We start from the raw sequence: 26,250 nt of genomic DNA, 5'->3' as shown, positions 1-26,250 counted from the left end.
TCCACAAGCTGTCTGATGTTTCCTGTCATAGTTCACAGAGAAATTTGTCTTGAGATGCAAACCATTTTTAAAAATCAGCAATAAAAGGAGATTTTAGAAAGTTACTATTACATAAGGAAGGCTGAACTATTATGTAAGAGAAAGAGTGTTGTGGAAAGGAAGAAGTGCAAAGTGTTCTGCAAACTTAACTCCTCAAAGGCCTGACAGACGATTATATCCTTGAGTTTGTCTGTTTTTTCTAAGAGTGCCAACTTGATTAAAAGTATCATATCTGCCTGCATTTGTTTCCTCAGACCCTGGTGAGACATAGTGATGCTGCCACTGCAGCCATGACTTGTATTATGCCTGAAAGGTGTTGCAGCTCTGTGGTGCTGTAGTGGTGGGGTAATTTTAGGAGACAAGGTTAAGCACCTCTACATTTTTAAACAAGCCAGATTGATACTGACCTCTCTTTCTCTCTATTCATATGATCCTTTCAAGTTTGTGTTAGTGTGGTAACTTAGAGAAACATTTTTGCAATCTGAAAGCAGTATCTAGAGCTCTTTCACCAGGAGTCCTCCAGCTGCTCTACCCACCCCAGCAGCTGGATGTTCCTCTTGGTCAAAACCAGCTGAAGCAGGATTCTTGGAGAATCACTCTCTTCCTGACATAGCCTTTCTATCTATCTCCATGGGAGTAAGTAAAAGCACTGTGCTGAAATTACCTGCCTTATTCTTAGCTGAAGTCTGACCCTGATTTTGCCTGTTTGACGTTTATGATGTGCATATTTCATATGCAGTGTTATATGCTGGATTTACAGATCATATGTACAAAAAATGCAGAGTCAAAGAAGACTCTCAGTTCTGTCTGTCTAAAGACTCAGGCTAGAAAATCCTCCACAGTGTGAACCACAGGAGAAGAGAACTATCTGATTCTGTTCTGAATGAATTCTTCCCCAGTGTATTAAGAGAAATATTAATTTAAGGTTCAATGCTGTTGATGTGACCACTGAAGTATTCCTGTTACTACATGCAAACACTGGGTTTATACTGCCCTCTTCTGTAGTGCACTGAAAGTGAAAACAGAATTAAGGCCAGGAATGACTCTATGAAACTAAGTCTTATTTAGTACAAAGGTTCCTTCTATGGCATTTTTTCCCTCCAGGTCAGTTTTTCCTCCTGATTTCTATTTGTGAAAAATATTGTCCTTAGACAGAACATAACATTCCATGCTCTTTTTTTCCTTTTAAATTGGCCTTTGCTAATAGCTATTCTGCAGAGTAGGTGTTACTTCTTAAAATACCACAGTTACGTAAAGCCTGATTGATATGAGCTAAGGTGGGCAGAAAAAAAGTTATCAAAACCTGACTGTTTGAAAGAGAAGAATGTATTTTTGTTTAAAGCAGTGGGAGGGCATAATTACCTGAACTGAGGATAGGAAAGATCTGAGCTCACGTTGCTGACATGAAGGTCTATAGAGAGCAGACTTCCCTCTTTGTGTGCTCTCCTGCAGCCAGAGGTATCCACCCCACAGCACGAGGGCTTTCTGAAATCCCACTGCAGCCATAATATAACACCACACTGTTTATCCAGAGACCATGAGCGGTCAGGATTATTACACCACACATATGAAGGTCTTCTGGATGTGTTGGCTTTGAAGGAGGGTGCCACACCTACCCAAGAGGAGCACAGCAATCACTGTGAGGCTGATCTGTGCCTGCTGTGCTTCCCCCACATGGCCCCAAACTAGCCTGGAAGAGGGTTTGCATCTCTGACTCTTGTACAGAGAGGCAAATGGGGCAAGGACTTCATGGATGTCTCACAGCTCTGAAGTTGCTGGACAGTAGGGTAAAACAAACAAAAAAAAAAGCTACAGTGAAGCCTCAACACCTAGAATTTGTTTCATGTGCAAGGCATGCTTCCTGTCAAGCGAGAAGAGAGAAGCTGTAAAGCTGGTTCTAAATAAAGACAGGTGCAAATTTCCAGCTTTTCTCTTTTAGGGGATTTTGTTTGGATTTACCACTAAGTTTAAAGGGTAGCTCTGAAAGTCCTTGCTTTAAATCCCTAAGCCAGCTATTGGGAGCTTTTCATTCTTCTGAAACCTGGGAATCCTCTTTTTGCAGTGTCTCTACCAAGCTGTCATGCCTTCAGCATCTGTATAGAGGTGGTTTTGGCCACAGAGAGCTCTGTTTTAGTCCTGTGATTAGGTCCTTCTGTGCAAGTTCATTAAATTCAATCCATCAGGAAGCTGTTTTGCTCACTCAGTAAATTCTAACAGAGCCAGAAGGACTTGCACATTGCAGCATATTGCAGCTCTGAGAAATATTGGAGATGGTCTTCAGAGAAAGAAATCCAATAAAAGGGCCTCTTTGCTGAACAAGTTATTTTAAGACACGTTTTCACATCTTAATGACCGTCCAATTACCAGCTTCCTGACCAATAATGAAAACTGCAGAAGCAATCCAATTTGCAGTTGCACTAGGTTTTTTGTAATTTTGCTTTATAACCAATATTCTCACAAAGAAATAACAAAGCAGCAATACTACAGCACAGCTGTTATTGCTGTTGATCTATACATGTGCATACATGTGTCAGTCTTTTAAAATCCTTTGTCAACCATTTAGTTGGAGGAACAGTACCTTTAAGCATTACTTTAGTCTCTGATATTCCAGTGGATTTACTGTTACTAACATTTGTTCTGCTGTTTTATTCCTGAGTTGAAAATGCGTGTAGTAATTTGTCAATTTGTCAGCGAAGTTTTCTGCTGGACTGTTCGCAGGTCTTTTGCTTCTCTGTCTTCTCATGCACTGAAGACCTTTCCAATGTATTGTGGAAAACTGGCAAATTCTATTAAGGATCTGCAATACATATTCTTTGGACCTGCTTAGCTCTGCTTTTAATGAATTCATTTTTTTTAAAAGTCAGTTTTAGCAACATGTTTTTCACAAGGATTCCCTTTCAAATTGCTCATACACTGTCATCATATTTTTCAAGTTAAATTCAGGTTTCTGTAATGCCATTCTCATCCTATTTCCTAGAGAATGTAATTTCTCTTTTGTTCTACTTGGAAGCCAACAAAAATTCATTTGAAAACTAAAACTGAGTTCAAGAAGCAGAAGTCAGCTATCAGTACAAACTTTGTCAAAATCCAAGTGTGGTGCAGTTCGAGGCTCATTCCAATAGCTTTGGTGGCAGAGATGACCAGATGTCACTTGGGAACTACAGGGCAGCTGCAACCAGCCAGTCAGGATCTGACCCGTGTTGAGGTGACAGGGAAGAGTGTTTAGCTCTCGTGGTCGGTGGCCACCTTTTCTCAACCAGCCTACCTGCTCTGAGAGCTCGAGCCTTGCAGGCAATAAGATTGAAAGGGGAGTAAGGATGTGCTGGTTAAGTTCAGAGGAAGAATGAAGTCTCTCTTATGGCAAGGAGCCAAGCTGCAGCTCTCCCTCTCTGCAGGGCCAAGCCCCTGACCAGCACAGCGCTCCAGCAAATTCAAGGTATAAACAAGTTTTCACTGTTATTGACCAAAGCACAGTATTTTTCTCCACTGGGAGCCAAGGCTCACTGAGAGCTCCCGCTCTGTTTGCAGTGAAAGAAGGGCTTTCACAATAAAAAGGCTCAATAGAAGCAGTTGCTATGTGGGAGGATATTGAAAACAGTGATTGGCATCACACTTTCTTTCTTCTGTCTCATCTATTGTTTGAACCCAAGAATTACAGGGACATGGCTGCTCTTGTGATGAAGTCTATTACCTTCTTCTCTTTCTCTTATTTCCCCCTCTTCAGTCATTAAGTTTGAAGATGTCCTGGGTTGACAGTGCTCTCTATCCCATATCGTGGACTCCCTTGTTATGTCTAACAGCTGTCCCTGCTTTCCTGTTAGCTGGGCGGGCACTGTCTGCTCACTCTCTCGCTCTGCTGCTTGGCTTCCTGGCTTTCAGGCTTGCATTGCTGCTTGCAATTTCTGCTCATTTTCTTGCCCCTTCCTTCTTTCTCTTTCTGCCGCCTCTGTGCCTCTGTTTGTTTGTTTGTTTGTTTGTTTTTCCCCTTCCCCTCTTTTCCCCTTCCCCCCCCACCCCCCTTTAAGATTTAGGACCGGCACCCGGAGCTGACCTGACTGGAGGAGTCCGAGGAGGATCTCTCCGGGGCCCATGAAAGAAGCTCTGCGCCCTCCCCCTCACAGTAACCTGAGCTTTTTTTTCTTTCTTTTTTTTTTTTTCCCTTGTGTCGGGGGGTGTTTATTTATTTGTTAATAAACCGGTTTTTTTCCACTTTTGTTCGAGAGATTCCTTCCCAAAGCCAGGGTTGGGGGAGGGGTGGTAGAAGTTTTGTTATTAGGGGATTCCTTTGGAAGTTCTCCCCTAATTCAACCCAAACTTGAAGTAATGGCACTGATGGCAGAGGAATTGTATTTCCCAGCCCTTCACATTACCACAAGCGTACATCCACGTCTTGTGGGCAGAAAACCTGCAGCTGCATCTAGCACATCCCACACCAAGGGCTGTGTGGCAGCTCCGCCTTGGCACACGACAGGGAAAGGTGAGCTGTTCCTGTTCTAGGGGTGCATGGCTCACTGCATGTGCTCTGTGGCTCCCTGGGCATTAGAAAGAGCTCTTGCAACATTCCCTGCAGTGCCAGCACCAGCAACTCTGGACCAATTCCAGCTGATCATACAGATGTACTCCAACTCTGTCCATGAAACACAGTCAATGGGGTTGTGCTGGCACAGAGGGGAAGCAATCTGTGCCTGTTATTTGACTGGCACAGGATGAGTGCCCCACTTATTTTCTAGAGGAGACAGAACCATAACCCCTCTGTCATGCCACAGTCAAATATTTTCTGACTCAAAACCTCAAAAGTCCTTGCCTAGGGTTTAGGGTAAAGCCATGGGTATTGCTCGTTGAGGCTTCCCAGGCTAAGACAGGCTCCTGTTTGATTTCATCATTGTGAGGACAGAATTAGGGCCTTTATTACAACCAATACCTTTTGCTGGCACTTGCTGAAAGATTTGTTTAAAACTTGGCAGTAGTTAAATCCAGTTACAGTGATAGCAAGAAAAATTATGGCTGCAAGGCTGAGAGTCATACAATTTTTTTTCTCTTTGCCAAAGGTATACCTGGGAATTTGTGATCAACATCATGTAGAGAATCACATTTTCTCATGCCCTTGCGAGGGAAACAATTACTAATGGATCTTGTGCTTCAGCAGCATCTCTCTCCCTGTTATGTTTCCCAAGTGTGTAGGTAGAGCAGCAAGTATGTGGAAACCTTTTGTAAATTGAAAGAGAACAACTCAGAAAGATGAGAGCCAGAAAGTTATGAGAAAAGTATTATTGACCACTGACTTCTGAAACCTTGAAGAAAAATTGGACAATAAAAGCCATGGTAATCAAGGAGGCAGAAGGCATGATTTTCCTAAGCAAGAGAACTGCACTGGTTAGGAATAAACCTCTTCATGTATTTCTGCATGTGTTTGCTGAGGTGAGAAGGACTTTGAAACGTGTTCAGGGATTATGTGTTGTTCTTTATTATAATTGCTGGTGCTACAGTAGTGCCTAGCAACTCTAACAAAGTATCAAGGTCTTATTGCAGAAGTCATTGTGTGAAGGGAGAATTAAAAAAAAAGAAAGTGACTGTCTTAGGCATTTCAGGCAGGAAAGAGTATGAAATGAGCACCCAGATTGGCAGTGTGTCAGCAAATTTTAAAATATGAGTCCTGTGAGAAATAAAATATGTGAAAACCAAAGGTTGCCTTTCATATATTTAACTAATAAGAGGAGTCATGAGGAGATCCTAAGCAAGGAAAAAGAAATGAGGAAACATTAGACCAGCAGCAAGGGAAATGTCTGAGGCTATTTTAAAAATCCTTGAAGACGCCTTTCAGAAGAAATAAGGCCAATTTTACTAGGGGGAGAAAATCCTAGTATCAAGCACTGAAAATACTATTTCCACCTCCATTCCTCATGTTCATATATTTCTAGCAATCTGGACATGGTGTATCCGTGCCATTTTCCTTCTACTTAATATCTAATTGTCACTGTACTATTGATCTCCTTCCCAGCTGTGAGCAGTTTCTAAGCACAGCATACAAATTACCTAGGGGACTTTGCAATCTCTGTTTAGTAGTTTGGCTACAGGACATTTCCTAAATTTTTATTATTATTATTTTTTATTTTTTTTTTTTTTTTTTAATGTTCCTAGTGCTCTCAGTGGTTCACTGTCCACTCCCCCCTCTCACTTATTTTTCCCATCTTATCAAAGAGAAACCTCTGTGGTGAGCTGAAGCCACATCATTTTTTTCCATGGCTCTGCTGTTCCCCAGCTAGGGCACATATTTCTAGAGATCAATAGTTTTTATTTTCTGTGGTCATATTTTCAGTCTTGTTGCTTTTCAGTGTAGTTCCTTCCCTGCTCAGTGCTTTGCTGAAGCCTTTGTCACAAAACTAATGTCTGATTAATCAATAAGTAACAAGACTGATCTTATTCCAGAGATAAGAGGGAAATCCCAAGGGAAATATTCTGCATGCTTCTTTTTAAAAGCCTCTAAGGGCCCCAGCCTCATAAAAGTGCACAGGGCTAATTAAATGACTTTCCAAAGAGTAAGTGTCAGAGGAATGCATTTTGGTTTTTCGTCTTGATCATGAGTAACAGACGTTAGTCAGTTCACAGCCCGACATGCAGACAAGGCTATGAGGTAGAGGAGGTTGGGTCCTGTGGCCAAATAACTGCACAGGTGAAGCATAACCTTTGCAGAAATCAAGAAAATCAATAATCCAAAAAAGATTATAAAGATTCAGTTGACTGATGTTGCATTCCTTTGGACAAGATATGGTACAGAGGATGAGACCTAGTTGAGACCAGGAAAAGAGTTATTCATTGTTGCTACTTCTCATACAAGGGGAGACTCAAAAGTTCTTCAACCCCTGCATGACTACTTTCCAAGCCTCATGATTTTTTTCGCCCTACAGTTATATCTACCAAAGTCACACGCCTCACAGGCTGCAGAGGCCCTCTCCATCCATAGGCTAGTACTAGCCCATTTCCCTCATGCCCTTGGCAGTCTTACTGTATCATAATGCATAGATGCCACTGTTTAATACAGATATTGCTGTCTGGCTTTAAACCTGGTCAGCCTAGGTGTAGCTCCTGGAAGGAGGGACAGTCCAAGGCCATAGGTGGTGCTCTCAGTTCATGTGGTTCATTGGCTTGTCTGCTTTTAGTCCTTGACAGCGAAGAACTCATGACTATGAAAAGATTTGCAGTCATGAAGGAATCCAACACCTCATAGCTGTTAAAAAGTTCAGTCCTTGCTGAAACTAAGAGATGGGCAAAAGTTTTGGTGAGTGTCTTGTGAAAGTGCCTCTCCTCACCCACCCACAGATCTGAGACGGAAGAACTCAGTCTGAGCTAGGAACACGGCTGTTCTCCTGCACTATAGAGAGATACCTTGAGCTGTTTCACTGTGTCTCAAAATAGAAAAATACACATACACAGCTGACATCTAAACACTTACTGCCTCTGTATGCAGTGCATTCACCATAGCTCAGTTCTGTACTAAACCACTTTAAAATGTTCATTATGTGGGAGAGGACAAAGCAGGGAGAGCACAACCTTATTCAAGAGCATAAATGGGTTTCTCTGGCAACCATCACAAGCTGCATTACATAGTAGCTAAGTGTAGAAGCATCTATATTTAGGTTCTGGGTCCGCTATTGACCTATCTTTTTTGCTGTAGAAAATTAACACATATCTCTGCATCTAGTTTGGGGCAAATTCACCCATCCACTTCCGGCAAGGTACAGATGATGGCTTTGAAGTTTGAAACTGCCTGACTAAACTTATTTTCCTTCCATTTTGATGTTTGGGTTTTAGTGCATTTCCAGTTCTTCATATGTTCTTAGCCTGTTCTAGACCTAACAATTTAATTTTTTTCATCTATGTCTTCACTGGGCAACAGATGCCCTCTGCTTGAAGATGCAGGTGGGCAAGCAGAGATGATAGAAGGGTTTGGGTTGGAAAGAGCCTTAAAGATCATCTGTTCCACCTGCCTACCATGAGCAGGAACACTTTCCACCAGATCAGGTTGCTCAGAGCCTCGTCCAGCCTGGCCTTGAAGATGCAGTGTGCCACGCCAGTCTTTGCAAGTTGAGCAGTTTGGAGACTTCCACCATGCGGCCCTTGCAGGGCAGAGTAAGCCTTGGAGGACCTGGAACTGCTTATTCTATCCATAGCCCATGAGCCCAAGCACACAAAGGACAGCTTCTGATTCCCATTCAATGATCTCTGAAGTTCAGAGCCTAGGTCCTTTCAGTGTCTGGAAACACTTCAGCCGCAGAGTGAAAGTCAGATGTGTGTTTACTGAACATGCCCAGAACCACTGTAGGTGCTTAAGGTGTAGAGAAAGTGTAACAGCTCCATTTATGGTCTTGGTAGCTTGGACTCTACAAACCACAAGGGATCTATAACCACTATTTTCAAAATGTCCATGGCATCTGGGAGTGCAAATAGTTGCTAGAGAGTGATAAGGATCACCCTTTCATATCCAGCTTCTAGGAAAATGATTCAGTTTTAGCACCTGCAATAATGCTGTCTAAAATCACAGGTCCCTTTTCTGAAAGTGTTGATTCTATTACATAACACAGAGGCATCAAAAAGAATAACACCCAAGGGAGCTAAAAATAATTCTTAAATATTCTGGAAGAAATTAGTTATGAGGAACTGTTCTTTATGGTTTTGTAATTTTTAATTTTTGTATCTTCCCTTAATATCACTTGATTTCTGTGGTCATCCTTTCCCCCACCTTACAATGGAGAGATAATTACAGCAGGTATTCTTAGAAAAGGAACAATGAAACTAATTATTAAAAATCACATCAAAAGAAGAAGATGTCATATTTCCAAAAATTAAGAAGTAATGCATATACGCTGCAGGGAATTATCCACAAACGGTAACTAAAGACAACAACAACTCTGTTTATACACATTTGGCAGGTGTATCTCAAATAATAGTGATAGCTTGACATCCAGAGATTAGCTCATGGATTCGTTATCCTTTGAATGAGTCTAATGTTTTTAAAATTACTAGGTCAAGCCTCAGTCTGACATAGGAGTTATGTAAGTTTTCTTTCAACAGCCAGCCTATATGAAGTGCTCTCCATTTCCCCTTTTTTTTTTTTAATTTTTTCCCCCACAGGTTATTTGGCAGATCTCTGGGTGAAATGGCAGCAATTTTACAATCCACAAAACAAGTTTCTGGCACAAGTTGCCACCACAATTTATATATTTCCTTATTGCTCAAGCCAATAGAAATGTTTTGTTATGAACCCAGATGGTTATTTTAAGTCCTAACTTAGTTCACAGCTTCTTCTAGAAATCAAATTTACACGGAAATTGGTGAGAGGTTGACTGAATGAGTGGACATGAAGCTGGGTGGAAAATCTGAACCCTCAGGCTCCATGGGTGGTGATTCTGGATCTGAAGTGCAAATGGCAGCCACTTCCTTGTAGTGTATCTCAGAGGTCCCTACCAGCACCAGTATTGTGCAGTGTCTGTACAGGGAACTGGGTAAGGGGAATGAGTGTTCTCTCTGCAGGTTTTCAGGCAATGTTAAAACAGGAGAGCAGTCAGTATGCTGGACATCAGGCTGGAGAAATGGGCCGAGGTGAACCTCATGAAGTTCAACCACAGGAAGTACCAAGTCCTGCCCTGCAATTGTGAGACCACAGCTGAGGTGTTATATCCACCTTTGGCCTCTGCAGTACAAGAAAAACATTGACCATCTGGAGCCAGTCTAGCAGAGAGCCACCACAAAGCTGGGGCACATGGTGTAGGAGGAGAAGCTGAGAGAGCTGAGCATGTTCAGCCAAAAGGGGAGAACAAAGCTCTTCTTGGAACTGCATGCTGTAGGGAGAGGAGGCAACAGACACAAGCTGAAACATGGGAAATTTTAACTTATTTAAGGAAAACCTTTTGTGACTGTGCAACTCTTCCTCTTTCCCCAGCCACCCTGCTGGGAAATTAGTCTCTTCTCCTAGGCACCAGCCAGCTGTAATAACATGAATTAAAAATTTACTTGCCTGATATCTGGATTCGGGAAAAAAACAACAAAACTTCAGCACTAACCAGACAGCCATGACAAGGGCAAAATTCCTTCCGTGAATCTCAAACAACCACCAGAAAGGCATCAGACCTAATCTCTCTCTAATTACAAAGAGGAAGGGCAAGAGCTCTTCATCTGACTGCAGAAGGGTACCCAAAGACAGGTTAAAATGTCCAGATCTTTCAGAGGATGACAGGAGACCCTCCACAGTCTCCTTTCCTCCTGATGGGCTGATCCAAAAGGCTTATGACACAGCCATATGTCCGACCCACTGCACCTACCAAAGGCTGAGCTGTCACAGGAGACAGGAGAAGAGCTTGACAAGACACAAGTTATTATTTTCTACTCTTTGCTGAGACAAAATACAGATCTTCAGAGTTCTGTAGCCTGAAAGACAAAGACAAGAGTAAAAAGTAAATTTTTTTGTTCCTTCAAGATGCTATTGGCTAAACTGGAACTTTCTCTTCCCCCACCAAAAAACACATGCAGAAAACCAAAGTTTTTGTTGGCCAGAAGTTCAAAATCAAAGAGAAAACATCAGCCAGCTATTTGTTTTCCAGCCTAGAACTAGGCTGCATCACAAGTGTTTAGGCAACTGATGTTAAGTGGGCTAGGGATTGCTGTTACTACTGCTTATAGCAGTGGGGGTTTGTAGCTTGTGAGAGACCAACAACATAACAAGCAGATGAAATGTGTGGACTGTTGCCTCTACAGCACCAACATCTTTATAAAAGAATCATCTTTTTTAGGCTTTACATCAATTCTGTCACTGACTTCCAAGAATAAATCATCCCTCCCCTGCCTTGCTAACATGTCAGCCCAAGCATCAATCTGTAGGCTTAAGTCACTTAAAAATGCTGATTCCAAAAGTCTTATTAGTTTACAAAAAAAATTAACAAAGAGTTTAAATTAAATTATATGTTTGCATTCTTTTTGAGAATATATGTGTCTAATTCTTGCCTCCATTTAGAAAGGGAAAAAAATATAAATCAAGAACATCTCCCTTGAATTCCCTCCAAAAGCAGCCAAGTACGGGCTGGCTAACATATATTCTTAGTTGAATTAAACCAGCTATCACACCTTTAAAAATAATGTGCACAATAAATTAAACTGTAAAGAAGAGATTTATACATGCTATTTTTCATATTATCCCACAAATATCTTGTGAACAGCTTATATAATAAGGGGTAATTCTGTATAACATTAGAGCTTATTTTTTGCTTTTTTCCTCTGCCTGAGAGGGATGGATGAACCTGACAGTGGTGCAAAGAAATTAACTGCATGTTTTAAATTATCACTGTCTCTTAATCAAATTATGGCATTTTATTAGGTTTTTATTTAAGATCTAGTCAAGAAAAGTAAGGGCATAGGAAATGCTAATACAAGACTTAGATATCTATTTCAGAAGAGAAATCACCAGAACCATTTTTCTGTTGTGTCTTGCAGACCACTGGAGCAATTACTACCTCAATTATCCAGCAATTACTACCACAGACACAGTCATGAGGGGCTTAAGGTGTTAAGCCCTTCCATGCTGATCTTACAGCATAAGATTTTGAGGAAAGAGGGATAAAAAAAGAAAAGTTCTCTTTTTGGAGAAATTGTGGTTTGATAGCTGGATAGATAGGCATCACTCGGAGCTTTGAAGAGAAAGCAGAGCAAAGATGCAGGGTGCTTCTCCAGACCAAGCTGAATGCCCACAAGTGGTACATAACATTCCTCAGGGGAATTGCAGAAAGGTTTGATGCTGTCTTGTAAAGACAGGTGTACAGAAGTGCCTGGAGGGTTTTTTCAAAGCCTGAACAAAACTCTTACATACTTAACTGCTGCTTTTGACAAGTTCCAAACCCTTGAAAATGAAGCAAGAGTGATAAAATACAACCAGCATACGGTCACGACCCCAGTCACAGCCCCTGCTCCAGGGAGGCTGCACATCGAGCCTCCTCCCTGCCTGCTGCTTCACCCACAGCACAGAGGAGCCAGAGATGAGTCAGCTTCACAGCTTCAGAAGCCCTTGGAAAACCAGTCTGGTTAAAATCACTGCATTCCCACAGTATCCACTTTCTTTTCCAGGATAGAAAATGCAGGAGTCTGTGATTTTAATGAAACCATTGACAATAAGGAATTAAGCTTCAAACCTTTTATATTTGAAGCTACCCTGTAGCCTGCTTGACACCCTGTACTCTCACTACTGTTCCCCAGTAGTTTTCTGCTGTTATTCACTCCCTTCTCACTCTTCAGGGGGAAACACTAAGGGGGAGACAATGCCCTGGCCATTCCTGTAGGCGTGGAGGGGTGGTTGTGTTTGCTCAACGAATCTTTTCAGAGACTGGTTGGACTGTGATTAGATTCATCCTGAACACAATTTGACGCTGAAGGGATTACTGGGTACCTGAGAAGCAGTTTTTTTCAGTTCCTGTCACATCTTTAAAGAAATGCCATGCAGGATGAGGACTGGTCGATGGTCATAATGTACTAGCAGACAAACTTTTCTGCACACTTTAAAGTGGCTTAAATGCTGCAGTCTCTGTGCCCAGCTGCAGCTCCTTTTCCTTTTCAGCTTTCCTTCTCCAGGCTGCTGGCTAAAGTGGGGGTAACTACCAGGGAACAGGGGTGGGCGCTGGCAGACTGGGATAGAGAGAAGGGCTGTGGGAGATTAGCAAAGGTGTGGGACTCCAGGCCGGGTTCTTCCTCCATGGTGCACCATCCTGGTAGGGGTTGCTGTGGTGGCAGCTGCCTCTAGAGGGCTCATTGCCTTGTCGGAGAAACAGCAGCCTTTGTTCTCGCCTCTGAAAAATACTCCATGCATGGCACTGTTTTTCAATCTCCCCTTTATTTCCACTCAGATCTCGAGTGGCCTCAAAAGCAGAGGCGTGATGTGTGAAGGGTCTGTATGCCCGCACTGCCATCACTGGCGTACAGCATGCATTCGCCGTCGGGGAGGCAATAGGGATGTGCTCCCCGTCCACCTCCTGCCTCCCCTTTTCATTCTTCAGCTCCCTGAAAGTTTAAGGCCTTAAATACTGCACTCCACTGCACCTGAAACCTGCCAAACATCTGCTCATACCAACACTTCTCCTGAAGAGCTGAGACATGTGTGTGCTGTGATTCTTTGTTCTGCTCCTCAAGATGGGCTGACACAAAAGCATAGGGTTCCAAGACCAATGCCACAACCAGGTCTCACATCTGAACAAAACTTCTGATCAGAAAAAGGAGAAGTGCAGACAGAATTTGTACTTAATGAATCCCCTGCTTTCTGATGGCTTCCTCAATTGAAGGACCTCTGTTTCCAAACATGTGGAAGACATTAAGACTGGCTTGCTTCTCAAGGATCAGTTGCTAAGTATATACCGCATATTTTTAAAGGGTTTGGTTTTTTTTTTTTTTTTTTCCTGTGGGCAGGAGCTACACCTGCAAGGAAAATTGTGAATATGCTGCTTTAACACTGTTAGCACTGTTTAGTCATTCTTGTGACTTTCTTTGTGAACTACACTGCATTTGTCAGTTTTAGATTTCATCTGCAGTTGTGTTGCGCATTTTTTTTTGCTTTATCTTACTGCAGGATAACTTTGCAAAGCACGAAACTTAAAATCTGAAGCCCTTTGTTTTGCCTGAATTTTATAAGTTTCAAATGCCTCTGGAGTTCATCTGCGTTTGGTTTAGACTAGTCAAACGAGATGAGATCATCTCACCGTCCAGCACCTCCTTGCAAGGAATTTTTGCGATCTGCCACTAAAGGCAATAGAAAGGGTCTTGTTGGCAAGATCAAAACAGGAATAGGCCATCAGTCCCCCAAAATGCCGCGTGGTTTAGCAGTGGTGCAAAAATCCCCAGCAATTCCAGGCCATGAGTGTCAAAAGCTAAGTGTCATAGCACAAGTTTGCCAGCACATCCTTACAGCAAACTGATCTTCTGCTCCTGTGAGGAGGCATCTCCATCCTGTCCTTCATCCCACGGTGTATACCCTGTTCTCTCAGGGATATCACTGGTTGGGCTCATTTGTCTCCTCTTTGCAAGGAATGGATGGGAAGAGCTTCTGATAGGGAACAGTCCCTGCAGTGAGGAATGAAGATGAGACTCTGTCTACTAAAGTTCAATCCTCTGGCATAAATCAGTGAACATTGTGAACAACAACAGTATAAAGTCTTAATTGAAGCAAGAGTGTGAATCAAAGCAACAGACAAAAACCAAACACAATCATCAGAAAGGGAACAAACATTTGACTCGGCAATGATGTGTGCCAAATGCCCCAGCATACAACAGGAGACTGTCATGTTGTTGATGGTATTTTGTCATAATTATGTGCAATTTGCTTACAATGTTGTTCAGCACAGATAAAATAATTATCAATCTTTACTTGGCTTCTTGCTGCAGAGTGACTGTTTCAGTCCTGAAACAGTCCTTTTAATCTGCACTCCTTAGTGCCTTCATGGTGAGAGGGTGAATATTTGTATGGACATAAGCAACTGGACTGTGTATTTCAGAGGCTGCCAGATTGATTTCATGCATTCTTGAAGGATTAATTCTCCAGGGACTGCTCACAATTGCTTTGGTGCCCTTGATTGATAAACTTTGTCTTGTGGCTCCAAGCTTTGGGAAGCCAATTCGCATGTATACTGCCAATGATTATTCACTCATTATCTTTATTAGGGAACCACACACAGGCCTCTCCTGAAAAGCTATCCTAGAGGTGCTATATGAGCATAAAGCTTTATGATAGTTCTGCCACAAAGGTTTTTCTGGTGTCTAAGAGGTGAACAAGATCACTCTCAGGATTTGCAGCTGCTGCAGAGCTAAAAGAAGGATCCTTTCTGTAAATGGTGCTTTTTATTTGCACAGTGCTCATAGGCAGACACATCTCTTGAGGGAGTAGAGAGAAACAGTAAAGTCCTCATAAGATAGAACACCCTTCTCCTTTAGGACCATTTGGGATCAGTGTATTTATCAGATAATCTATGCTCCTCTGCACCATTTCATCTCAGCATCTGGAGATGCCATCAAGCTGTCAGGAATGTGATATTCACTGTGATTTCAGAACATTGTGTTGACTTTCAGTACTTGAAAAGAAAACTCTACTCAGTCATGGTAAGTTTTCTTGTAGAGACTCTACTCATTAAAAAAAAAAAAAAAAAAAAAAAAAAAAGAAAAAAAGAAAAAAAAGAACTATCATAGTTCTTTGGATAAAAAGAGCCAGTTTTTGCTTCCGTAGCCTCATCACTATGTTCTAGAACAACTGACTGTAACTGCCTGGAACAAAGAAGGTACAAGGACAGTTGAAGTCCTCCTGCTAAAAATCTTCTGCATGCTTCATTCTCTATCACATTCTGCCTGCAGGCTACAAGCAGAGATCTGTGCAGAGCATGGCTTTGTGTCTGTGATTTGGGGTCAGCTGTGACCCTGCAGAGGTTTTTCACCTTTCCAGTGGTATATGGAGGACCAGAGGTGGGCTGCACACTTCAGCTACCCTAGAAGTTGACTTACTCTGTGATGGAAGCCAAATTGAACAGAAAAGAGGAGAGAGAGCCCTGACCTGGGAAAGTGTGCACATCCCAGGCTGCCAAACTGCCTAGCCAGAAGCCCATCAAGATTCACTGAGCTCAAGGTTTCTGGAGCTAGGTGCTGCAGAATTCATTCCAGTATATGAAACCCCCTACCAACATGGCTTAGGGTCACCCAAATACCCCAGTGCTTATTCACAGTCACTTCCACTTTGAATTGTTTTAAGATTCAAATGCTGTGACCACATCCCACAGCTTTTAATGGATTTGACTGGCCTCTGTCTTCCCACCTGGCTCAGGATGAAATTTTTAATGAAGTCTTAGTAGAATTGGCCCATCCTGGAGAACCGGTTTATTGCAAAACTGGCTATTTCACGTTAAAATAAGTTATGTAGCCATGAAGATCATTCATACATGCATACTAAAATAGTCAGATGTTTCCTCCGTGTGTTTTTGATTTTACAATTAATTAAGTATTCATCATTCTTTCCCTTTTATATGACATCAGGTAAATACAGTATAGCTTAAAAGAGTTCCAGGCAGTAATGAGACCTGTACTATGTTATGTTCCCAGCTAGAGGTGGGCTTTGAGATTATAACCACCAGCTGAGTTTTCATTGCTCTGTTTCAAGATAAAAGACCTGTGGGTAGGAATTTGTTTTGTTGCATACCCTTTATCATAAGAATGCATGAACCTGTGCATGGACCAGTTCCCTATGTGTGTGTAGTGTCTTACCCCTTACATTTCAGTTTCCTGGTCCCAAAGCTTCCAAGTGTCTACAGAATGTCCCTTCCTTTTTATTAGCCTATCAAAACAAGAAGCAGTAGAGTGGCTTTCATTGAAATAAGTCAGTTTACAAGCCTTCAGTATAATGTGAGCTGCTTTAATAAAATACCACAGCAGTGATTTTGTTCCTTCAGCCTTCGTAATTCTTTGGATCAGGTTTTAAGACTGTATTAAAGTCACCACCAAAACAGTGTTCTAGTTAGTAAAATAGCAAAAAAAAAAAAAAAAAAAAAAAAAAAAAAAAAAAAACCACCTTGTTCAAAACCCGTATTCACTTGTGACTGATTAATAAGTTCAGTTTTATGGCCTAACTAGATAAACCTGATTACTGTGAATATAAATTCAGAAACCAATTTAGTCACCAAGTAGAATATAAGCCACATTATTGGTACAGTTCATAAAATAAATAGCTTCCAGTAATACATTAAAGCCTTTTCCATTCTCCCCATGACTGAAATGTTAAAACAGAAACTGAGCATTGATTGAAAAGGGTCCCTTCTGGTCCCACATTCATTCAGGGTGATGAAGTTAAGCTTTCTGTAGCAAGCCTAGTTCCCTTTTCCTGATGGAAACTGTATTTGGTGCAGGGAAACCACTTGAAGAAAAGGGGTTTGGGTAATTTCATCTCAGTATTCAATGAGCCTAAGTTGGGACAAACATAAATTTATTGATTTTTCCTAGAAATGTTTCAGTGGTAAATCATTCTGTTGGTACCCAGGGTGACCATGGGTACAATTTGCTACATACAGTTTTAGGGTGTTTATATGTATATATTATGTATATAAAAGTAAAACACATATGCACAAATTTGTTTCTTAGATGCTCCTCTTTAGATGCTCAGCTTCCATTTCTGTAGGATAAAAATTCTAGTTAGTACTATACAATAAGGAAACCATATTCACTTGGAGTTCCAAATATCATTCTAAAGCTTATGGATATGATACATGCAGAATGCTAGGTAGTGTTCTGTTTACATTATAGAGAACAAAGCTTTAATTTTTAATGCTGCAGAAATGCTCTTTATCACTGTCTTCCGTATCTTCAAGCATATCAGCTTTTCCTAAGTGTTGCTAAAACAGTTGCCCAAGGTGCAGCTGAACATCTGGATCACTCTCTTTTTCCATTAGGCTAAGTATCCAGTATGGCTGGATTAAATGCGCTCATCCCCAAAAATAAATGTTCTGTTTGATGCTAAAAGGGAAGTGAAAGTTTCCTAAACACTTCAAACTTTTGTTTTGAAAGGGCAGAATTTCCAATTGATTCAGTCAGGGAAGCTGATGCCCTCTCCCACAAACTGTCTCCAGAGGCCACCACTTTTCTCCCTGCCAAAAAAAAGTCTGAGTACCTAGGATACAATTATTTCCACTTCAAGGAAGAAGTGTTTTATGCAAGTTCTCTGCTTAGAACAAGATTTAGTCACTGGTAAACCCTACAGTGAGTCAATGGTCCAATAATAGATGGGTCAGAGCATCCAGATGCCATAAAAAAAATAATAAATCACTTAGATAAGGGGGGGAAAAAGGCAGTAAATGGACAGAGCTCTGAGTATTAACACAAGTATACTTAGGATAACACCGTCTTATTCAAAACAGTATGATCAAAGGTGTTTCACAACTTCACTCAAATTTTGGCCATAGCTCTGGATTTGAGAAGATGCTGGCACCTGGTATTTCTTCTGCAAAAATAGCTTGCCAAAAATATCCTCCCACTTTGCTGAGTTTCCCCATCCCTGAAAACACAACTGCGTGTCCCTTGCATACATATGTTATAAAAGAGTGTAAGCCAGTTACAAACCACTCTCTACCAAGTGTCAGACCTAAGACATCTCTATTTTTGTATACAAAAGCTATTACAGACCATCTGCAAAGTGGTTTTTTTTTAGTTTCTCTAAGATTTTTAAATATTATTCAGAACAGACTTGCTAGACTGTCTCTATTCCACTAACCTTTGTTGTAAAGAGAATGCAGCCAAGTCAGAGGCAAAGCATTCTGCATACTGAGAAGCCACATCTACATGTTCTGCATGGCCTGGCCTCCTGGTGCCAGGTGGAGTGGCTCACCCATAGGAAGAGGAGAAAAGTGTAGCAATGAAATCCATCAGGCCAAGGCGGCAGCCACGTTTTGGAGATTTTTGTCTTTGTATTTGGTCTCCAGGCTTTGCAGTATATTGCCTAACAGGAATAACTCTGTGCGTAGAATACCCTTGGGACAGGAAAGAATAGGCTTCCTTGTTCCGGGAATCTTTTCATAGCACTTTAAAACTTCCATTAGAAATTATTTGACTCAACACATCAAAATGATTAACACAGTCTTGGTAAATGATTTGACCCACAAATACTGACCAATGAAAAATGCCTGATTTTCTCTGCATACTCTCACGCTGACAGATATCAACAGATAATAAACTATTTTACTCCTGTTTTCACTTCAACAAATGTCCCTTAGAGCATCATTTTAGCCCTTTCAAAACAACCACTTAGATTAGATATCTGAAAGTAACTTTATGACTATAAAAGCTTCATTAACTCAGACTTGATTCACATCAACATTTCAAAAGGGAGTCCCTTTTCACTTTCAAATGTTCTTACAGTCTATCAATTTTTACATCACTCTCAAAGGGTGGCTCTAAGTCAACAGCTTAATTTCCCAAGTCAAATAGCAGGACATTAACTTATGCTACTGTATGGGGGCAGTTTGCACTGGAAAGCCCTGTATTTAAAAGAATGTAGACAACAATTTGACTATAAATTGTCCCCAAATACTAAGCACAAACACACACACACACGGAGACAGAGAAAGAAAGCATTCTGCAAATAATAGGATCGAAAGCAATAAACACTCACAGCATTCATGCCCATTTAAAAGGACAGATGGAGCTGTTTGTGCCTATCAGGTCAATAATCCACAAACTGAGAAGGATTTATGTGATAGACCATAATGGCTTAAATCCACTTTAAGAGGGAAGGTTACAATAACTTGGAACAATGCACAGCATATTCTGGAGCCTGATGTGGTAAATAAGAATTAACACAGTTATTTAAAAATCAAATGAACAGGTGAAATAACGGGTTTTAAATGCTCCTTTCCACTGATCTTCAAACTACCTAAGCTTTAATACCAGATGTCACAACAGTGAGTCAGAGGCAGGCTGGCAGAGCAGCCTTTCCCCGGGGAGCAGCGCAGGGCCCAACCTCCCTTCTCTTCCCAACTTGAGAAAACCAAATGTGCAACCTTGGGATATAATGGGAAGATGCTTATTGCACGTGTTGTTTTTTCTTTCTCCCTTAGTTGACCTCTTGGCAATCCCTGACCTTTTACAGGCTCTCTCCTGCCATGGAGCAGCACAACCCCAGCTTGAAGGAGGCTGCCCAGGTGCTGATCTGCAAAGGAAAGGGGCAATGGTTTCCATGTGGTCTGAGTGGATCGTCCTTATCTAGCTTGTAACAGAAGCAGGGTGGGCAAGGTTTTTGATGATTTTGCTTCTTCTGTTTGCTTATGAGTTTGGCAGTTTGATCTTAAGTTAGGTACATTTGTGACAGGGATTTCATGTGTTCCTTTCTGACCAAGCAGGAATAGAATTTCTTGGGTGAACTATGAATCTGATTTAATGAGGCATTTATTTTATTGCTGTATCTGCATGTGAGTCTACAAACTGTAGCAAATATGAGTCAAAGCTCTCTTCTGCTTTGCTGGGTAGTTGTCTGTTTCTGTATTCTCTTGTAAAGAATCTTTCCTGTTTACAGATTCTTGGCTGTGGCCTCCTTAGATTTTCCTACCCCATTTCTTAAATATCATTTATTCTTCAAACTGTTTTTTTCCTTCTAACTACATAACAGATTTGAAAACTTCTATACTACAGTCAGGTCAGCAGTAGTTTCCTTTCTTTCTCTGGCCATGCTATCGTTGTTATGACTGCATCTGTCAATGTTGTTACAAGGCATTAGCTGTAGAAGGCATGCCCTTCAAAGCTATCAAAAGAGGTATATTTAACGGAGTTTAAAAGCTAGGGTAGGTATGAGGGATACAACCAGCACCTCTCATAGAGAGACATTTCCCCTCATGTAGGGCAGTGGGCACATTCTCCAGCATTCTGGTTAAACCAGCTCATTTCAACTTTCAACCCAGAGAGCAAGGCTCAAAGTACTCCTCTTCCTCTTATTGATGAGTAAAGTGAACTGAGTGATGTCTAAGGCATATGGATACTCGGGATCCCATTGTGTGTCCTATTGAAATTGATGAACAGTTGCAGAAAAACCAGAAAAGCCCCAGGGAATGCTGTGAGCTGCTCACCACGCATTCATATTGCTCCTTCTCAAGTTCTGCCTGCAGCCCTGGAAAGCACATGGTTAAACACACTGAGCTACAGTTTTCTCTTTCTTTCAAGAAGTTCAAAAGACTTACACCCACCAGCAGCATAAATCTGTGGGAGCTGAACAAAGGAAGGGTGCTAGGAGTTAACTGCTTGGGGTTGGTTGTGTGTGCTTGTTCCCTCAACGTGTGAAATGTATGTGTATGTATAAGATATAAGCAGCTTGAAACACGGAGGGTTTTTTTAATTGAAGTGTGTTCTTTCTTTAATATATGTGTATACAAATGGAGCCTAGTCTGTTCTGAAACGTGTTTGAACTAGAGAAAAATGAAGCCCTGGACTTCAGTGTAAATTTGATTGTTTATTCTATTTGTATACAGTAAGGCTGGAGGGGGAAGGGAAAATAATGGTAATTTAATTGATCAGATGTTTCTGTAAGGACGATAACCCATTTTTAAATGTTTGTTCTATTGTTTTTTATGCAGTTCTTGTTTCTGTGTCTTTAGATCAAAAATAATACCTTTTCAGGAAGATGGGAGGGGAAGAACCTTTCAGGTGTCCAAGAGAACTTATGTTGCTTCCAAACGCAAAAGTTTTGTAGATGTTGCTTTATTTTCTCTCTCTGCTGAACAAAAGGTCAGGAGCAGCATCTTTGAATGTATGAAGCTTCTTCTCAATTACTAACACACTGTCATTCTCTTTCCTATTGAGCAGTGAAGAAAAGTCCTTCATAGAAAAGCTGAAGAGAAGAAAGGTTGAAGAGGTTTAGCAGTTCAGCATACCTGGCATTCATAGTTATTCTCAAGTGGAGAATCTGAACAAGTATTTAACTTAGCCTCAGAATTAAAGGCATATTTAAATAATCTTTTAAACTGGGTGCAGGATTACAGCCGACTGTGAAGAAGGTTTTCTGACAGGCATAGCAAGAGGAAGAAGTAATTTTGATTTGAGATGGTGACTATTTAAACAGAAAATCATAGAATTAAGGACTAAGAGGAATCACTTGTGGTTAAGAGTTGTCTTGATTGGTCTGAAACAAAAGGGGGTATTTTCACTTTGAGTTTTCTGTATAATTTTTACATACATTTTGATAGTAATTTTGAATGGATAAGTTGTTTTGTGCTTGAAAAGCAAAATAGCCTCACTATCAAAAATATCAAACTACAATGTTTTTACCTTTTTTGCATGTATGTCATACACCCCGAGCCCAATGACACCTATTTTTAAGAATAAACATTTTGGTAAAATTGACTCAAAAAAAAAAAAAAAATTGCTGTAACTCCATATAGAACCTTTTTCATTTCAAAGAAAAAAAATTGTCCAGCTGTGATATGAATGTTGCAGGAAACATTATTAGCACTTTACCTCTATAACCTCCTGGCCTGCACAATCCTTCAAATGTCAGGGTATATGCTGGCTTAGAAAGGTTATTCCAGCAAATGCATGACTGTGAGTGAGTAGAGTAGCAAGAGAGGCAGTGTGTCAGTGTCAGCAGTAAGGCATCAGTCTGTGATGGTGGAGCAAGGGAATGCTTGAATGGAGCTATTTGTCATGTACTAATGCAGTGATGAACACAGAAGTCTGGGTAAGGCTGAAGGTCAAATTTCTGATATGTACAAGGGATACATGTTCACAGACTGTGGGAGATAGAACATCACTATGCAGGCAAAAGGGTCTTGTGATGAGGTAAGTTAGAAGAAGCAATGGCAGAAATATCAAAAGTTCTCAGGGGAACTACTGACCCCATTGAACTGGCCAGGAACTTTGCCATATTATGTACTCCACTCCTTTCTCTGTGTTATGGAATCTAGGGTGCTTGGGGGTTTGCATGTCAAAGTGTGCTTCACAGTTGCAAAATGAATAGGAACTTACCTGGGCATGTATTCTGTTTTCTTCTTTGCCTGTGTTCAGTGCTCTGCCCAGCACAGGCTTTTTCACACAGAAGCTCAGCTATGAGGGATGTCAAACTCCATCATATTGAAAGAGGTCCTTGTCTGGGTCACAAAGAGATGAAATGTTCTGACATACTATAGTAGAATGTCATCTCCCTAGTGGTTAGGAAGTGTGGAACCATGAGTCTCTCCCTCCTGCCCCTGTGCAGGATTCCCCAGGTGGTCTTGCCCCATAGGCAAATCTTCTACAATACCAAATCAACAGCAAGGAACTGAACTCCTGTTGATTATCCCATGTTTATGAATGCATTCAAAGTTTCCATATGTGAAGGGCAGATTATTTTAATCATGAAACTTTAAGCTGCTATTTATAACAGCTAGAACTAGCTACATCTGGTGCCTCTGAGCTCAGTCCCTTCATGCAAGGGTTCGTGTTGCAATTCTGCAAGGCTGCAGAATATTAGTATTTCCATACCCTTCAAGCCAAAGGCTGTGATACCTCGTGAGTCCCTCAGACTGCAGGCACCTACAGATTTATCCTGAGCATGCAGATGTCCTAAAACAATATCAGCAGCAGAGAAGAAAACAACTAGGGAAAATTGACTTCAGGTGTTTTGCCTTGCCAGAATTTTTTTTTTTTCTCCAAGATGTCAAGGGGCCAGGGTGATATGAGTTCTCTTCAACAGTTGACCCTCTGTGACAATCCATTTGACTTTACAGCATATTGCATATGGGTCCTTTGCATAGTCACTAGAATTGTTTTAATCTCAGCATTCAAACTGACCAAAGATGTTCCAGCATCTTGCCTGGAGCCCAGAAATAGGCTCTTCACAGCTGAGAATTCAGGTTTTATTGCAAACTCACCTGAGGGTGTTTATCAGTGGGTAGCTTGTGTTTATCAAGTATTTCAGGCTTTGTCTGTGCCTTCTAATTAAATCAAGCCAACATAATCATACAATCAACATCACAAAAATCAGGTCAACATCCACTATTCATAAATTATTGCAAAGCATCTGTCACATGTTAAATCTGCTTTTTAAACTGGGGGCTGCCTCTGCTTAAGCCTGTGTCTTAAGCTACTGCTTTAGCCCCCTGTTGTTTGACAGTATGTGATGGGAAGGCAAGATTACTTATGCTTGTATGTACAATATGCAGTGTAGAAGCAGCTGACTCATTATCAAGCAGGATCTCTAAACAAGTTGTTTTAACATTGGAACTGAAAAACTAGGATCCACAGTAGCAGCCCTTCACATTTTTAAAGATAGAGCAGAGGTGGGAATTAAGGAATTTCTCACTCTTTGGTCTGCAATTGTCATACAGCATTTTAGGACATAGAATTCTCCATGTTGCTGGACTCAGTACGTGCCCCTTCTTCTCTCAAAGTAAACAGTACAATTTCCCTCTTTACTTTGTCTTCTGCAGCCATGATAAAGATGAAGTGCTAGGGAAAACTGCTTTATGTTGCATGCACTGATAAGATGGAGGAAGACATAAAAACCATGTGTCTGACAACCTTTTGCCTATGTACCTGTATGAGCTACCAAAACCTTGGAGGTAGACAACTGTAGAATATAGAACACCAATTCTTTCTCCTCCAATGTAAAGTGATGATATGGAATAACAAATAAAGCCTTCACTCCAGCCTCAAACTCATGTGCTAATGTGTGGCTCCTGGAAAAACTGCAGGAAGAGGGTAATAACAGAGAAGTTTGTCGTTGCAACCAACACTTTTGGCAATGCCTGTTGTTCTAAGCAGTCTAGCTCAGGCTGATCAGACACTGGAGAGTACTGCATTTCATCAGCTGTCCTGGTCAGGCCTTCATCACAAACATCTGAGCCAACACCCTTAACAAGTAGCCAAGAAAGTATCAGATCACACCAATTTATCTTTTGCATACCTCCATGAGTATAAAATGGAGAGTTGATTTTAATTAAGGGTGTTGGTTTAGGATTCTTCTTTGGCATCCCAAACACTGTCTAACAATAATGGGCTTGCCCTTTCTGGTGAGTGACACTATCACTTTAACTTTTTATCACCTTCATTGTCCAAGCCTGATTCCTCTGAGGACATACATCATTGCTCTACAATGAAACAGGATCAAGCAAAATGTTACCAGAATTGGGAATTGCTATGTTCACAGTAATGCCTCTTGTACTCAAATAATATTCTGCTTTAACAGTGGAAAAAGCAGGCAGCCAGCTTCTGTAAGGGCTGTGACAATGGACCTGTCAGTCACCTCAACATTTTTATTCTGATAAAATGGGTTTGTTCAAATCTTCTAGGGACTTCTTTCACTGCAGTTGCATATATTTGCATAGTGATTCTCAGATAAGTGCATGCCAATAGCCACTTCTGTGAACAGATGTTGACAGAAGTATCAACAGAAGTATCAGAGGTGCGTGAACAACGATGTCTTTTTGCATGCACAGAGAGAAATGCATAATCTAGTAGTATGCTGGAAATTTGTTAGTTCTGCCTTCCAACATGTCTATCAAGTCAGTGCATGCTAATCAGCCTTTGCAGAAGTATTGATGCTTCTCAGTAATATCAAGTAAGAATTTAGAATAAGAAAGGGAGAACCAGGAGAGACATGCTACAGTAATATTGTTAATAGAGACAATGTATGCATATTTTATGACATCTTATTAAAGAAAAGCAACATTCAATTTAAAATGCTGTATTTGTCAAACAGTGCATTGATTGAATGTGTTCTTAGCTGTTACTATAACAATAATGTAGCAAATATTGAAATAATTACCTAAAACTTCAGTTGGTATAGGCTGTTATAATAATTGTTATAATAATAAATGTCAATGAATCCACTTGGCTATCTAAATCTCTCTTGCATGTTGGTGTTATCAAGATGAAGCCTGTGAAACAGGGACATTTCGTAGAAAGCTGTCACAGGCCAGGATAATGGAATGGAAAAGAGAACAAGTTTTGAATAAAGTCTCAGCATACTTCATGCAGTAAAAATACTTCTTATCTTAAAAACTAGTGATAGCCTACTTTGCAGATGATATAAGCAAAGAAGGCATTTATATGTTTCCAGATATTAATATATATTTTCAGGCCAAAATGAAATTATGCAGCATGTGCATACTCAGAATCAGGGAAGTGAAATGCATTTAATTCCCTCTGTTTCTGTTCCTCCTCTGTTATTCTGAAGCAAGTAAAGAGTGCTATTCCAGCAACAGCTCAGTTTCTATAACTAAATACAAAATCTGAGATGCACTTAGGCTATGATTTTTTTTCAAGTTTCTATTGTGAAACTTTATATTCTAATATGAAATCTATCCACTTTTATTTGTATTTCTCATTACTTTTTTTAAAGGTTGGCCATATCTAGCATTCTCTGAAGTTTGTTTCACCAAAGTATGCAATACTGGAAATTTTGTTTCTCCTCTTTTAATACTTGCTTTTGTTTTTGATTTGTGAACAAAAAATCAATTTTTCCATTCCTAGGTTAGTAGCACTTTCTTCTTCTTTTTAACATGGCAAATCATTTGAAGCAGACCCTTGCTCATATGAAACTTTTATTTCTGATAGGAAGCAGAAGACTTGATGAGAGCACGCTAAAAAGGAAGCAGGACAAAAACAAGAGGCAGGGAAAATTAGAAATTCAGTTGTCAGGTCCAGAAGTCCTGTCCTGAAGATTTATTTAACTAGTCCAAAGATATATTGAGAGTT

Source organism: Zosterops lateralis (assembly GCF_965231275.1).
Source record: "Zosterops lateralis genome assembly, chromosome: 1".
NCBI classification, from domain to species: Eukaryota; Metazoa; Chordata; class Aves; order Passeriformes; family Zosteropidae; genus Zosterops; species Zosterops lateralis.
Note: the sequence above shows the minus strand (reverse complement) of the source record.